The sequence below is a fragment of the Dromiciops gliroides genome, chromosome X (assembly GCF_019393635.1).
Source record: "Dromiciops gliroides isolate mDroGli1 chromosome X, mDroGli1.pri, whole genome shotgun sequence".
NCBI classification, from domain to species: domain Eukaryota; kingdom Metazoa; phylum Chordata; class Mammalia; order Microbiotheria; family Microbiotheriidae; genus Dromiciops; species Dromiciops gliroides.
In genome coordinates this window covers 11,180,789-11,197,663 of record NC_057867.1, presented here as the reverse complement: position 1 = coordinate 11,197,663, position 16,875 = coordinate 11,180,789, and the positions used below count along the sequence as shown (strand labels likewise).

At 45.6% G+C, this 16,875-nt stretch overlaps 1 protein-coding gene across 1 annotated transcript in view; it reads right to left on the bottom strand.

The window, feature by feature from the left end:
* The window catches only part of SYTL4 (synaptotagmin like 4), a 52,849-nt gene extending 37,315 nt beyond the window's left edge, over positions 1-15,534 (bottom strand). Inside the window, exons 1-2 of the mRNA XM_043974465.1 lie at positions 15,400-15,534; positions 14,562-14,671 (exon numbers count right to left, since the gene is read on the bottom strand). The gene's annotated coding sequence lies outside the window, so the exon portion shown is untranslated. The remainder of the gene's footprint in view (positions 1-14,561; positions 14,672-15,399) is intronic.
* Between the last annotated feature and the right edge of the window lie 1,341 nt (positions 15,535-16,875).

Sequence of the window (16,875 nt, the reverse complement as noted above, 5' to 3'; positions counted from 1 at the left end):
ACATAATTGGCTCCAGGTGAGCCAAGGGTCTGACTTGTGGTTGTGTCAGTCAATGGGCTAGGCTCTTCCTGGGCACAGATAGTAATCAAAGAACTTTGAACAAGGGCAGCTAGGCAGGGCAGTGGATAAAGCACCGGGCCCTGGATTCAGGAGGACCCGAGTTCAAATCCAGCCTCAGACACTTGACACTTACTAGCTGTGTGACCCTGGGCAAGTCACTTAACCCTCATTGCCTCACCAAAAAAGGAAGAAGAAGGAGAAGAAGGAGAAAAGGCGGTCCCCCAGATCTGGAATATGTTCTTTCCTCACTTACGGCTTATAGAATCCCTTCCTTCCTCCCAAGTCCAGTTCAGGTGCCGCCTCCTACACAAGGTACTTGGCACAGAGGTAGGTAATGAATGTTATGTATGAGGAACAGCAAATAACTCATTTGTATGGAACATACTGCGAATTAGGAGGAATAATATGAAATCTGTCTAGAAAAACAGTGGGAACAAAATGAGAATGGCTTTTAAATGTCACACAGAGGAATTTCTATTTTATTCCAGTTACAAAAGGAAAACACTAATGATTTTTATTTATTTATTTATTTTAACACTAATGATTTTTGAGCAAGGGAGTACCGTGGTCAAACATGGCCAACACCTCTAAACCCTGCTACGGGGATCTCTTGAGCTTGGGAGTTCTAAGCTATAGTCAATAGGCGAGTCCCTAGTAGCAGAAAGTTACCAGTCTGCTTAAGGAAGGACAAACCAGCCCAGGGTGGAAACAGAGCAGATGAAAGCTTCCATGCCGATTGACAATGGGATGGGACCCAGAAATGGCCAATGAACTTCCAGCCTAGCCAAGATGGAGACCATTGCTGTCCTCCCATTCATCAGTTTAGTTCAGACTTTGCCCTGGATCTTCTCTGGCTCCCAACTAGCTAGAACTGCACACTTCATGCCAAGGACACCCACTATGCCTTTGTCTCAGCATGTGATGGCATTTCCCATTTGGTTTCCAATGCCTTCCCAGTAGAAAAGAAACTCTTAGAAGGCAGTAATGGTTTTTCTTTTTTGTTTCTGTAGCCCCAGTATGTAGAGCAGTGCCTGGCACATAGTAGGTCATTAAGAAATGCTTGTTGGGTTGGATCTCTTTCCCTGATTATGTTCCAGCATTTTTCTTGGGCTTCTTACTTAACAGCAGTACAGCCAGGTGATGACTTCAGGATATGAGACTTCCAACTTCCAAGTACCTGGCTTTGGTCAGAACTCTTGGCTAGAAGTCCAACATCGCGCGCGCATATGTGTGTGTGTGTGTATGTATGTGTGTGTGTGTGTATGCATATATATATATATATATATATATATATATATATATATATATATATATATATATATATATATGGTTGAGATTTTTTTTTGCTCTTAACCCTAGCTCGTGTCACTGTCGGCCCATTCACATTGCCTACAGCTTTGGCATTTCATTATTTCAAAGCGCTTAGAATTATCCAAGGTCAGTGACTGCATCCAAGTGTGTGACCTCCACCTTCTAGGTCTGACTGGAGAAGGCTAGCCGTAGGCAGGTTGCTTATTTCTTCCTAGGCACTAGGCCTTATTCAAGGAAACTAGGTCTGTTTCAAAAGCTATGTTCTGTTCCAAGTCAAAGAGGGAAATGGGTTGTTAGAGAAGCGTTCCAAGAATAGGCACAGGTGCAGTGGAAGTGCAATGGGGCTGACTGAACAACCAGGTAAAGCCAAGATGCCCTGTCTCTGCACTAGCAATAAAACAAGAGAATGAAAGTAAAGGCATCAACATCAACAGAGAGGAGATAAAACTACCCTCGTTTGCAGATAGCATGATAGTTTGCTCAGAAAATCCTAGGCACTCAACAAAGAAACCAATGAAGGCAAGTGTCAGGATACAAAATAAATCCACAAAAAAAGTCAGCAAATCAATACAGCAATGATGAGAATCAGGAGGATATTATTTTAGAAAGAAATCCAATTCAGAATAACTCCAAAATGAATGAAATACCTGGAAGTCAGCCTACCAGACAACTCTTAAGACTTAAGGAAATGCGATTACCAAACACTCCATTGAGATAGAAGCGAAGCTTTGGAAGAACTGGAAGGCTGCTCTCTCTCACTGCTTCTGGTTGAGCCACACCCAAACAATAAAAAGAACAAGAGTATCTAAATTAATTTACAGATTTAGTGCTAGGCAAATCAAATGACCGAGTGATTACTTTATTGAGCTGGGCAAACGAATAAGAAAATCCATCTGAGAGAACAAAGGGTATAGAATCTCAAAGAAAATAACAAAGAAAAAAGGAATAAAGGGGAAAGACTTTGTCATAAAGTAGAAATAATCAAAATTATTTGATACTGTTTCAAAAGTAGAAACATTGGTGAGTAGAACCATCTACATAACAAGGAATGAGAAACAATTGCTCTCAGTTCATCGGGATCCAGTGTCTGATAAACCCAAGAACAATAACCACTGGGGTAAAGGATACCATATGCAACAAGAACTTATGGGAAAACTGGAACATGATTTGACAGAAAAACAGCCTGGACTGACAACTCAGACTACTTATCATAGCAAGTTCCAAAGGCTACATAACTGAAATATCAAAAAATTGACATTACAAAAATGAGAGCAAAATGGAGGTACCTTTCGCAATGTTGCTGAGGAAGGAGGGGCAGATCCTTGGCTGAGTCCTCTCAGACAAAGGTGAGAGGAGATTAGAAAAGAGAAAATAGACTGTATTTCAACTGTATAAAGTTTAACGTTTTTGTAGGAACAAAATCAATACAACTAAGAGAAGAGAAGAGATTGTCAACTGGGAAAAAATATCTCTGACAAGAATCTGTAGAATCTATAAGAAATTTATACAAATATGTGACAGCCCAAGAGGCATTCCCCCAATAGTTAAGTGGTCAAAGGCCACAAATTGTTTTCAAACAAAGAATTACAGACCATCAGCAGCCATATGAAAGGTTGCTCCAAATTGCAGATAAGAGAGATGCAAATCAAAACCACTTTTGCCCAAATAAAATCAAGTTAGGATAAGAGAAGGCAGAGTGTAAGAAAAAAGAATCCCCTGCATCTAACCCAGCTGAAGTCTGATTCTAAAATACATAGGAAATCAGCACAAATACATAAAAGCACGAGCTATCTCTAATATCTCAGGATAGGAACAGTTTTCAAAAAAAGAACATCGGGGCGGTTAGGTGGCACAGTGGATAAAGCACCGGCCCTGGATTCAGGAGGACCTGAGTTCACATCCGGCCTCAGACACTTGACACTTACTTGCTATGTGACCCTGGGCAAGTCACTTAACTCCCATTGCCCCGAAAAAAAAATAAGCTATGGGCAAAAAAAAGAACATCAAACTATCAACAACTATATGGAAAAAATGTTCCAAAGCCCTACTAATGAGAGAAATACAAGTCAAAACAATCATGAGGTCACTCATTGCAGTCAGCAAGTTGGCAAAGACAAAAGGTGTAGTCTATAAAATAGCTGTGAAGTCAGGCCTTATTGGAAGAGTCAACTAGTCCAGTCATTCTGAAAAAATAATTTGGAATTAATGGCTTAAGAAAAGTGACTAAACTTCATATCTTGGGCCCAGAAGTCCCATTCTTGGGCATATCTCCCAAGGAGGTCAAAGGTTAAAAAAAAGGTCCCATAACAACCAAAATATTCATAATCACACTTTTTGTGGTGGCAAAAAACCAACTAGAAACAAAGCAGATGCCAATTCATTGGGAAATAGGTGAATAAACTGCAGTAAATGAATGTAATAGAATATTAATTTGTCATAAAAAATGATGACCATAAAAAACTTGGAAAGCCATGTATAAACCGCTACAGAGTGAAGTAAGTAAAATCAGGAGGACTATGTATACAATAAGATAAATTAAAAACAACTAAAATCAGAATAAACACAATAACCAATATTCTGGATTCCATCCAGAGGTTAGAGGACTATAACAGTCACAGACACAGTTGCTGTGCTAGTCATTCTTACTTGACCCTTTTTTGGATGTTATTGTTACAAGGGAAAGTTCAGATGGGGAGGGTATATAGGGAAATGACTGTGATATAAAAACAGCCATTAATAAAAATAGAATTTTAAAAACTCAGGTTTCATCTCATATATAGAAAATTGTCAGGGCAAAAAATGGAAATAGTGTTGGAGGAAAGACAGATACACTAATACATTGTTGGTAGAGCTGTGACTTAGTTCAACCATTCTGGAAAACAATTTGTATCATGTGAGAAAACTAAACTGTTTATAACTTTTGACCAGCAGATTCTACTACTGAGCCCACCCCAGAGGAGGTGAAATACAAAAAAATAAAAAGGCCCCATTTCAAATAAAATATTCAAAAAGGCGCATGTGTATGTGTGTATGTATATATCTGTGGGGGAGGGGTTGGTAGCAACAAAGTGGGTACCCATCAATTGGAGAATGGCTGAACAAATTGTGGCATATGAATGCCATGAGAAATGAGCAATATGAGGAGACTGAAGGAATATAGGAAGACTTCTATGAACTGCTGCAGAGAAAAACCGGCAGAACCAAGACTACAATAATATAAACCAAATAAACACTCAAATGAAACATGTGCAAAGAGATAGGAAGCACCTCCCTCTTTCAGTAGAAGGAGAGGGGGGATGTGGCCCTTGCATTCACTGATAGACATGGGATGTTTTTGATACAAGGAAGGGCTGGAAGAGGAGTTTTCTACCTGGAAATAACTGGCATAAAATAAAAGAGAACAGTAACACATTATTTTTTTAATTAAGTCATTTGCCACCTTGCAAATTGGTTTATGGTACCCATGAACCACTGAGGCTTTCCTCCAGTGGGAATAACAGAGAGCAGAGATTAGCAATTTAGAACAACAGGAAAAAAACAACCAAGCAGCCAGAGATTTCTAGGAAATACCAGCTGCCACTTGGAGCATGAGAGCACTTTGAAGACATGATCCCATTGGATCCTCACAACTGTCTCAAGGTTTCACCAAAAGCAAGCTGGAGGGGAGCTCAGGAGTCATCCAGGCCAATCCCTTTGCTGTACAGTGAGAGGTCAGGGCAGAGCAGTACCAAAACTCGCCCAAGGCTTCAGAGCTAACACAGGCCAGAGATGGGGCTTGAATCCGGGTCCTCACCAACCTTCTGCCTTTTTGCCCCATCAGCTTTTGTACACAAGACTGCAAATATTATTCAATTCAGTAGGCACGGGGCAGCTAGGTGGCACAGTGGATAGAGCACCAGCCCTGGCGTCAGGAGGACCTGAGTTCAAATCCGACCTCAGACACTTAACACTTAATGGCTGTGTGACCCTGGGCAAGTCACTTAACCCCAACTGCCTCACCAAAACAAAACAAAACAAAAAAACAATTCAATAGGCACCCACTACGCACAAGGAAGGGCCCAGTGAAACCCTTCTGTTTTTAAAAGGTGGAGAAAACTGGGCATGTTTATAGGCAGCAAGGAATGAGCCTGCAGAAAGAGAGAAGAAGGAAGAAAGAAGGAAAAAGAAAGAAGAAAAAAGGAGGAGGAGAGAAAGGGAGAGGCAGAAAAAGTATGAAGCTCCAAAGACACAAGCTACTGGAAGAGATGGGAGGGGGATGGATCAAAGGTCCAAACAGAATCTAAAGAGAGAAAAGAGCACCCTTCATCAGAGATAAGCTAAGGAGAAGATGGGGGGGGTGGGAAGGGGAGGTAGAAAGATTTTAATGATGGAGAGAAGAGGGAAGCCTTGGCAGATGGCTTGGATTTTTTTCAGGAAAGCTGGAAGTGAGGAACTCTGGTGAAAAGGGGAGAGGAGAAAAAGGTTGGAAAAGACCCAGTGAGAAAAACAATAGAAAAGAAGATTGGTGCACAGCAGCACTGTTGGCTCAGCTGAAATTAGAGAAGCAAAATTGGGAGTGAGCCTCCTTCTCCCAGGCTGAAGTCAGGGTGGGTGGGTGTCTCTCTGTCTCTGTCTCTGTCTCTGTCTGTCTCTCTGTCTCTGTCTCACCCTTCAAAAAGCTTCCAGCCTGAAGCAGCTGACTCTGCCCCCACCCCACCCCGAAGGTGCCAGGGCACAAACAGTAACGTGGTACTGCAACAGGTTCCCCACCCCACCCCCCATACATGACTTGAAAGCCATTTTCATGAAAAATGTACAATGAGAAAAAATCAACAGGCTCCTGTACCTCATCAAGCCATTAAATCATCTTTTAACATAATAAGTCTGGGAGTAACTGGCCTGTATGGTACACTCAGTTCCCAATTTACTAACAGATCGTATTCCAAAAATGGACTTTATAGGCCAACTACTTGGAATTGGGAGCACATTTTCCTATAAGAACACAATTATAAAAAGCAGTTTAAGAGTCCCAGGTTAACCCACAAAAACCTAACTCATGGGGCAGCTAGGTGGTGCAGTGGGTGGAGCACTGGCCCTGGAATCAGGAGTACCTGAGTTCGAATCCAGCCTCAGACACTTAACACTTACTAGCTGTGTGACCCTGGGCAAGTCACTTAACCCCAATTGCCTCACTAAAAAAAAAAAAAAAAACTAACTCATAAGATGACTCAATGAGAATACTAATATTAATTCAACTTTACCAAACTAACATTTTTTTTTGTTGGTGAGACAATTGGGGTTAAGTGACTTGCCCAGGATCACACAGCTAGGAAGTATGTGTCTGAGGTCGGATTTGAACTCAGGTCCTCCTGACTCCTGGGTCAGTACTCTATCCACTGTGCCACCTAGCTGCCCTCAAACATTTTTTTTTTTTGGTCGGGGCAATGAGGGTTAAGTGACTTGCCCAGGGTCACACAGCTAGTAAGTGTCAAGTGTCTGAGGCCGGATTTGAACTCAGGTACTCCTGAATCCAGGGCCGGTGCTTTATCCACTGCGCCACCTAGCTGCCCCTCAAACTAACATTTTATAAAAGTATTTCTATGAGGAAATAAAATGGATTCTTAATTCCATTCAGAACTTGGAAGACAGTTGAAAAGAGCACCGGATACAGAGTCCCATCACTGCCACTTACTACTCTGTCACCTTGGACAAGTTGCTTCATCTCACTGAGGCTCAGTCTGCCTACCTGTAAATGAGGGGAGGAGGTTGGCCAAGATGGCTTGTGAGGACCTCCCTACCAGCTAAGTATCAGTGAAACTTTGAACCTGTGAAAGATGAGGCAATACCATTTCCTCTGAGTCTGCTTATAGCCACATGTGTTCCTTTCTGATCAGAAAAGGGATTTCCCATGTTTTCAGACTTTTTCAATGTCTCGATCAGTTGTGTGCTTTCCTCTCCAAAATATAATATTTGGCATATGGGATGGCTCTCCAGGAGAGGGAGGAAGGGAGAGATATATGGTGGTACACCACCACAGTGGTGATACAAGCAATAGAAGATACCAAAAAAAAAAATTTATTTTAAAAGGGGGGGGGTGGGGTTGAATATCCTTGCAACCATCCTTCTAAGTTACTCAGCCCCCTCTCATCTTTCCTAGCCTTGGAGGTTCAAGCTTGTATCCAAGTAACTTTGTACCAAATGACCAAGATTACACATTACCCATCCTGCCAAGTTCCTTAGGTCTTTACCTTAATGAGGCCTAACCTTGTCTTCCTCTGACCATTTTCTCTTCTTGATTTTCTTTAATATATCTTTATTTCATTAAATAATTCCCCATTACATTTAAAAATTTTTCAACATTCTTTTTTTTTTTAATTTTGAGTTCTGAATTCTCTCCCTCTCACCCCTCCCCTTTGAAAAGACAAACCATAGGATTATATATGTGAAATCACACAAAACACATTTCTGTATTAGCCATATTGCAAAAGAAAAAACATGTACCCCCCAAAATCCTCAAAGAAAGTGAATAAAGTATGTTTCAGTTCTCTCTCTCTCTCCCACCCCACACCTCCAAGCCTGATTCACACTGGGCTTTACTGTCTTTGGAATGGCTCAGCACGATATCTAGCACTCACTAGGTGCTTAATAAATTCTTGTTGACTATATCAGATTGCTTTTGGTCTTGGGGAAGGAAGGGAGGGAGAAAATTTGGAACTAAAAATCTTATGAAAACAAAAGTTGAAAACTATCTTTACATGTAACTGGAAAATAATAAAATACTTTTATGATGGAAAAAAAGAAAAAGGAAATGCTTGTTGATAGTTTGAGGGTTTTGTTGTTTGGTTGGGTTGTTGTTGGGGTTTTAGAGGGGTTTGGGGGGTTGTTTTTGTTTTGTTTTTGCGAGGCAATGAGAGTTAAGTGACTTGCCCTGGGTCACACAGCTAGTAAGTGTCAAGTGTCTAAGGCTGGATTTGAACTCAAGGTCCTGCTGAATCCAGGGCTGGTCCTTTATCCACTACAGTGCCACCTAGTTGCCCCTGATGTTGTTTTTTAATAGGGTCAGAAACCTGGATGGTACTCCCATCCCTTTTCACACATTATCTCACTTGAGTGTTGTTTCCCATCCCATGGTAGTTTGGGGACCCTCTAAATAAAGCAAACTGCCAGGCCCCTGAGATTGAAGTCCTGGCTTGGGTGTACTCTGGGAATACACCCAATCTTCCGTTACACAGAAAAGTTTCTAGTAAGAAACTCTCACTTTCCAAGGAAAAAACAAACAAACAAAAAGTATATGTATCCAGCTGGGTCAAAGTCATGAGCACGAGTGCAGAGAAGTTAAGTCAGCACAAGCCAAGTGGAGGCTTTGGGAGAAAATGGGCCCTGCCGAAGCCACATCAAGAGGAGGGTGGGACAGCCTGGGTATCAAGACAAGACTTGGAAATGAATGGAGAGTGGGCAGTAGGCAGGTGATATTTCAGGGATCCTGAGATCCTTGCCCTGAAAGGCTTCAGATGTTTTGGGCAGCCATCCCCAAAATATACCTTCTCATGTTGTTTCACAGAACCCCCCCAAAGCCTGGAACAGATGACAAAGCCACCATGTCCCAACCAGAGAGATTAGTTGCAAAATACCAGCAGCCCTGGGAAAGTAAGCATGTTGACCTTTTTCTCTCTACCCTGAGGTGTGCAAGCTCGACAAATCAGACCCGTTACTGAGAGCAGTTTTAGAATCCTGGGAGCTTAGGTACAGAACTGTGCATTTGCCTGTCTTTGTGTGCCTAGCAGCTTGCACACAGTAAGCGCTTAATAAATGCTTAACTGAAGGGCTGATTGGCTGAGGACAAGAGCCATGTGTCTTGGCTTTTCTTAGGATGCCCAGTGCTCAGCCAAATAAAATGCTTGTTGACTGAATGACTGCAATGCATTTCAAAGCTGTCCCCCCACCTCTAGTCTTATAAGCATCTCCCTAGCTCCCCACCCCCCTCCCTAATGCTCCCAGGAAAAAAGAGGGCCATGAATAATTCATTTAGAAACCTCTACTACCAGTGTGACCTTGGGTAAAACACTTCATCTCCCCAGAATTCACTTTCCAGACTGGAAGGCCTCTAGGGTCCCAGTCTGTTGGCTCTAATCTACAATCTCAAGACCCTCCAAAGTCAATCTAATTAATTTCCACTAGAGCAGGAATACCCATCCATAGCCTGTGGGAACTGTTGGTCCTTCAACCGTGTTCACTCCCAACACTACAAAATTGTCCCAGGACCTTCCCCGCCAAGAGCTGCCAGATGCACTTAATAGCCCCCAGGAGGAAGCCTGGGCACAATCAATCTCCCACTCCCAAACACATCAAAGACCTTGCCAGCCAGGTTGCTGAGCAGTCGCTATCTGCCCCGCTACTATCTCCTTTCTTTATTCCCAGAAAACTGGGGGCCAATTCAGGGAGCTCATCACAGTGGTAAAGATTTAGTGCTGAGAGGAACCAACTAGTTTACAGGTGGGGAAACTGAGGCACAGATAATAGGTGGCAAAGGGGAGATCTGAAAACTGCTCTTCCCGGCCCCACGTCCAGCACTCCATTCACTTACATCCCAACATTCCCATCACTAACATCTTTGTGTAAATGACTTTAACCCATTGTGCCTTCCTTAAAGGGTAGATCCAGAAAGAGAAAGACTAGGTTGGGGGAGAAGGGGCACAGCCTGAGAAGGTAGGGGAGGGCATGAAGTGATAAACTTCATAATTTTGCCTAGGGCTACCCAAAGAAGCACTTTTGAAACTGGTTCACATGACTCCAAAGGACCCATCATGAAACATGCTGTGCATCTCCTGACAGAGATGATAATAAGCTCAGTGTAAAGAACAAGACATATTTTTTTTTGCAGGACAATGAGGGTTAAGTGACTTGTCCAGGATCACAAAGCTAGTAAGTGTCAAGTGTCTGAGGCCAGATTTGAACTCAGGTCCTCCTGAATCCAGGGCTGGGTGTTTTATCCACTATGCCACCTAGCTGCCCCCACAAAACATATTCTGGTACATGACCAATATGGGAATTTGTTTTGCTCGACTATGAATAGGTAGCATGGTGGATAGAGCTGTGGACCTGGAGTCAGGAAGACCTGAGTTCAAATCCTGCCTCAGACACTTACTAGCTGTGCCACCCTGGGTAAGTTACTTCACATCTGTCATCCTCACATCTGTCAGCCTCAGTTTCTTCATCTGCAAAATAGGGATAATAACAGTACCTACTTCCCAGGGTTGTTGTAGGGATCATATGAGATAATATTTGTAAGTCACTTTGCAAACCTTAAGGTGTTATATTAATTCTACCTATTATTTGTTACAAGGGTTTTGTTTTTCTTTTGTGGGAAAGTGGAAAGGAGAGATAAGACTTTTGTTCATTGGAAAAAATAAAATTTAAGACAAATTTCAAAAAAATGAAACTGGGATCATTAGAATTGTTGAGTCCCCATGCCCTAGGAGAACTCTTTTTTTTTCTTTTTCTTTTTTTTTGCAGGGCAACGAGGGTTAAGTGACTTGCCCAGGGTCACACAGCTAGTAGGTGTCAAGTGTCTGAGGCCAGATTTGAACTCAGGTCCTCCTGAATCCAGGGCTGGTGCTTTATCCAGGAGAACTCTTTAAAGGCTGATAATAGTAGCTAGATTAAGTCTAATCCAAGCCCCAAATTCTACCCAAATACCTTCTATGACATTCTTACAGGTGATCATCCATCCTGAGCATGAACATATCCAAAGATGGGAAGTTCACTATTTCAAGAAGTAGCCCCCAAAGAATGCCTTTCTCCCATGTGGACTTGGGGTCAGAGACAACAGGTTCAGGTCTTGGGTCAGGAAGGAGGAGGTTGGATGGAATACCCTCTAAAATCCTGCCTCCTGCCTCAAAATCTAAGATCTTGGGATCCTAAGTGAAACCAAATCTGCCCCCCCTTAAATGATACCCACTGCTCCCAGATATGTCCAGGAAACGTAGCCAAGCTCTTTTCTATCCGAGGGCTCCTTTCCCAGATGCACCCAGACAGAAATATGCTCTCATCCTGTCTTCACCTGCTCCTAGCCCAATCCTAGTCCTTGGATTCTCTGATTCTGCTCTAGTCTGTGGTGCCTAGAACTGAACCCAGTACTCAAGATTTGCCCAGACCAGGTCAGTGGATAGGAAAGCATTTCCTCCCTTTGCCTGGGTACTATTGATAGAACTCAAGATCACATCGGATTTTTGCCTCGTGCTAACATGGCCTGTCCACTCCATCAGAACTGGTCTGGCCACATCTCCTCAATCCCCCCGTGTAGCTGTTATGATTTGCTCCTTGGAACCCAAGGACAGGGCTGTTCACCTCCTCTCTGGGGCCTGTTTCTTCATGTGTAAAATGGTGAGGCCTGAATGAGATGAACTTGAAGGTTCTTTCCAGCCCTCAGTCTAGAAATGTGACAGTGATAATGATTTCATTGATTCCTATTCGATTTCATTTTGAGAGGTAGCTTGGAAAGACATGGGCTCCAATCTGGTCTCTGTCCGACCCCTACTAGCTCTGTCCAAGCCACAACCTCTCGGGCACCCGCCCCAGGCTACAACCTAAGGCTCTAGTAGTTAGAAGACCATCGGGGACAGAAGTGTCCTCTTTACAGATGACAGGAAAAAAAAATTGATCTTAGGATCATAGTCAGGCAGGCCACCTCCCTCCCCACCCTCACCCTTCACTTTGCAAATGAGGAAAGGAAGGCCTGCAGACATTGAAGAACTTCAGGGGGCAGCTAGATGGCGCCGTGGATAAAGCACCAGCCCCAGATTCGGGAGGAGCTGAGTTCAAATCCAGTATCAGACACTTGGCACTGTGACTCTGGGCAAGTCACTTAACCCTCATTGCCTCACAAATAAATAGATAAATAAATAAGCAAGCGGGTGCATAAATAGATGGATGGCTAAATAAATAAATAGATGAATAAATGGGCGAATGAATGAATTAATTGATTAAATAAATAAACAAACAAAAAAAATAAATCATAAGAACTTCTTCAAGGTCAGGCTGGTAGTAAGTGGCAGAGCAGAGACTAGAACCCAGGGCCTCTGACTCCAGAACCACTGCTCCTTCTGCTATACCCCACTCATGGAATGATGGCTAAACTGAAGAGCAGGATGATCTTAGAGCATCCGCATTCTGCCATCCTAAATCCTAGAGTCTCAGTCCTTCAGAGGTACATAAAGAACTTCCTTCACAACATATTCAACAAGTGCCCATGCAGCAAGCAACAAGGGACACTCAAAACCTCTTGAGGAAGCCTATTCCATTTGGAGATAGGTGTAAATTTAATTATATGAGAAAATGTAATAGTCATGCTCTCTCTGTTTTCAGAGGAGGCAGATGTAAGGGGGCAAGAAGACCACAGTTTGAATCCCACCTTAGCTATGTAACTCTGGGCAAGTCATCTCACCTCTTTGAGTACTAGTATTCTTCTTCTTTTTTTTTTTTTTGCGTGGGGCAATGAGGGTTAAGTGACTTGCCCAGGGTCACACAGCTAGTAAGTGTGAAGTGTCTGAGGCCGGATTTGAACTCAGGTCTTCCTGAATCCAGGGCGGGTGCTTTATCCAGTGAGCCACCTAGCTTCCCCCAAGTACTAGTTTTCTTATCTGTAAAATGGAAACAATAGCACTTTTTAGAAGGCAGTTAGGTGGCACAGTGGATAGAGCCAGTAGTCAGGAAGACCTGAGTTCAAATCCAACTTCAGATACTTACTGGCTGTCTGACCCTGGGCAAGTCACTTCACCTCTGTCTGCCTCAGTTTCCTTAACTGTAAAATGGGCATATGATAGCACCTACATCCCAGGGTTGTTGTGAAGATTAAATGAGATCGTATTTGTAAAGCAAAGGCATTTAATAAATGCTTTTTCCTTTCTTACTTCACTGGGCTGTTGTGAGAAACAAATGAGATAACATACAAAGTGATTATCCTTCTTCACCCAAGCCATTAATAAAATTGGACATAAATGAGCAAAGGTCAAAGCCCCATGGCATGCCCCCAGATAATTCCCTCTGGGTTTCCATCCATCTAACAACAGAGGACCAAATAATTCTAGATTCTGACTCCCGTTCCTCCATCTTGTTCACCAAACTATCATAAAGGACTGTTCAATGTCAGGGAGACGTTTTGCTTTTATTAGCCTGATAGGCATCACCCTGCTCAGGAGTGTAATAACACCGTCAAAAAAAAGAACTAGACTGCAGTCCGGTTTGGATCCTGGGGGGGTTTGGTTTGGGGTTTTGCCATTTGATTGATGCCCTCCATATCCAATGAAGTCATTCCAGGATATGAACCCCACTTCCATCCCCACCTCCCATAAGCACCCACTTGAAACAAAAGAAAAACAGTTAAAGCAAAATTAAGAGACATATTGACGGAAGAGGTCAGTGAAGGGACCTCCTCCCCTCCTCTTTATTGAGAGGGAGGAAGCAGAGCACTAATTGTTCTTAACGAAGACCCGGGTCCAAGGACTGCTTCCGACACACGCTGGCTGCTGACCTGGGCAGCTAGCTATCTAAGGATTTGCCTTTTTCCCTGGTTCAGCTCATCTTTCCCTCTTGCCTCTTCAGGGTTCCCTTGGGTGCTCGGAGCCGCGCCCCTCAGGTCTCATCTACCTGCAGTAGTAGTTTCCTCATTGAGGGTTCAGTGTATTCGTTAAATCACAGGTCTAGGCTCCCAGATACACAATTACTACATTGGGGCTAAAGCCATCTTTCATTCTTCTAATATCTCAGAGATTTTTTTTTTTACGGACTATTCAAGTCCCCATAATCGGTTTTGGAGAGTTCATATATTTATTAAACTTCAATGCTAAGAAAAGCAAACATCTCATCAAACAGCAGAAGCCCGAGAGCTTTTTCTATCGGAAAATATTTCTTCTTCCCCAGGAACCTCCCAATGCCTCTCGTGGTGCTTGGTTAGGCTGGGTAGGTTAGGGGTCTATGGATTTAGCCCTTGGCGGGAAGGAATCCCCGAATGGCTAAAAAACGCTGGAAGGCTCTGCACCCTCTTCCTCCGAGGTGAGCTGTTCCAGGCAAATTTCGTCTGCTCTGGAGGGCCAAGGACAATGACCTCAGCCCTCCAAGGCAGCCTGGAGACCCCTCCCTAAGTATTTCTCTGCAGCAGACCCTCCACCTCGGAAGGAACCCATCCTACCACACAAAAAGCCTCCAAACTTTACCTTGGCTGGGGTAAGGGAAAGAAGAGGAGATGCCGTCAGCTTCTAAAGTCCTCCTGGTGGTCTAACGATCCAGAGGTGATCGGCGGGGCACAGCCCCAGGCCAATCTGTGCTGAAGAGAAAGGAGTGGCCACTGTCAACCAAGGTGGGATGCTGGTTAATGCTCCTTTCCCCTCCAAGCAGCACAGACAGAGACGGAGACGCTGCATTCATACAGGAGACCTGAGGGGTGGGGCCCGGAGCACCCAGGAGCCCGGAAGGGGGAAGAGGGAAAGATGAGCTGAACCAGGGAACCCTGGAAAGGGCCAGGGTGGGGGGTGGGAGGAAAATGAGCCGGGGGAGTCTTGGAATGGAGCTTGGGAAGCCGAAGCGGGAAGGTACTAGGCGGGAAGGGGCAAGGGTGTGCTCCCTCCCGGCAGAGTGACGATCACAGGACTCCAGCTTTAGACTTGGAAGGGACCTTAGAGGCCACCTACTCCACCCCCCCCCCCATTGTACAGACTAGGAAACTGAGGCCTGGGGGGAGGCAGTGACTTATCCAAGGTCTTAGAGCCAGTCCAGTGGCACAGCTGGGTTTCCCACTAACCCCGTCGGTGGGGGCGTTCTGGGTGGGGAGACCATGAAGTGGGCAGTCAAAAGCCCAGGAAAGAAGGGAGAGAAGGGCAGAGAGGGGGCAGGAGAGAAGAAGCCCGAGGGACAGCAGAGGAAAAGGGCGGAGGGAGCGGAGCGGAGCCGGCAGCCGCGGGAGCGGAAGGGGAGGGCAAGCCAGCCAGGGCAGCGGGAGCCCGGGGCCAAGCGGGGCTGGAGCTGCTGGGAGCCGAGCGGGGCTGGCCGGGTCACCTGGCTGCGGGGCGCGGCACGGAGCGGCGGCGGCGGCCCGGGGCTCAGCGGGTCGGGCCGGCCTTTCTCCCCGCCTCTCTCGGTCTCCGAGCGTGCGTGCGTGTCCCGTCTCCCGGCCGGTCCAGCTGCCGCTGCCTGCCCACCAGCCAGTGGCTCAAGCCCAGCCTCGCTCGGCCAGCAGGCGGAAAGAGACACGACTTTCCCGGGAGCGGGGCGGGGCCGCCCAGTTAAAGGCGCCGGGGAGCCCGCCCCTTGACGCGCGGGGAGGCCCCGCCCCCGCGCTCGCGCTCCGGCCCACGATTGGAGGAGCCCCGGGCCTCCTCCCCGTCCCCCTCCCGGCTGCGGGATGGCCCCGCCCCTGGCCCATCCTCCAGACGGCTCGGGCGGGCAGGATCTCAAATGCCCGCGTGTCCCTCCGTGTGTGTGCGTGTGTGTGCGTGTGTGTGTGTATGTGTGAGTATGTGTGCGAGTGTGTACGTGTGTCTGTCTCTGTGTGTGTCTGTATGTGTGTGATGCCCGCATGGCCCTGTGTGTCTGTGTGTGCGTGTATGCTCGAGGGCAGATGTAGCAGGACTGGCCCAGCTGGCAGGCTTCAGCAGGGGAACAAATCCACCCTTTGAGGATATGTGCCCAGAGGACAAACAAGTGACTGTCGAAAATGGGACTTCCAACCAAGGAACAAGACTCCCAGCTCTCAGTTTTCCTGAGATCTCTGTCCAGGGCCATGGCCCTTATCCCTCCTCCTCCCAGCCCCCATCCTGAGGAGTCACTGCCACTGACAGCTCCAGGGGTCCCCCAGAGCGTGCCAGTGAGCCCCTGCTGCCCCTTCCCCAGCCGTGCTCCTCCAAGACTGTCCCAGCAGCAGGGACACTTCAGCATCCTGCCCAGGCAGGATTTTGCTTGGCCATGTTCTCCCAAGGCCTGGAACCTGTCCTGCTCCCAAAAATATCAGCCCTCTGCCCCCTACACAAACACACCAAGTGGCAGGGGACAAAGCCGAGCAGAATACCTCAATGCAAAGTAGCAATGGCCTTGTAGAACCTAAGCTATACTAGAAGAGCATCCTGTAGCAGGCCTAGGCAAGGCCTAGCCTTCAGAAGAGCACCAGGCGGCACCCAGGCCTCCCTAATGAATCAGAAGCAATTCGTTCTTCAGTCTTGACAAATTGCAGCTGCAGGCCCCGAGGGCCTGCTTTCTGGGTGCAGAACTGGGATATTGGGCAAACAAAAAACACAGGCGTCCATAGACTGGGACAACCAAAGCAAGCACTTTAAAGTAGCAAAGCTCAGTTCCCCCTCCCCCCCTTACTTCCTAGGATCCCCACACAACAACCTCAGGTTGAGGGTACTACAGAAGCATTATTATCTCCCCTTGACAACCGAGAAATGAGGCTTGGAAAGGTGATAGGACTTGCCAGCGAGTGTCTAAGTGGTATTCAAACTGAGCTTTTCCTGGCGATCCACTCCACCAAACTTC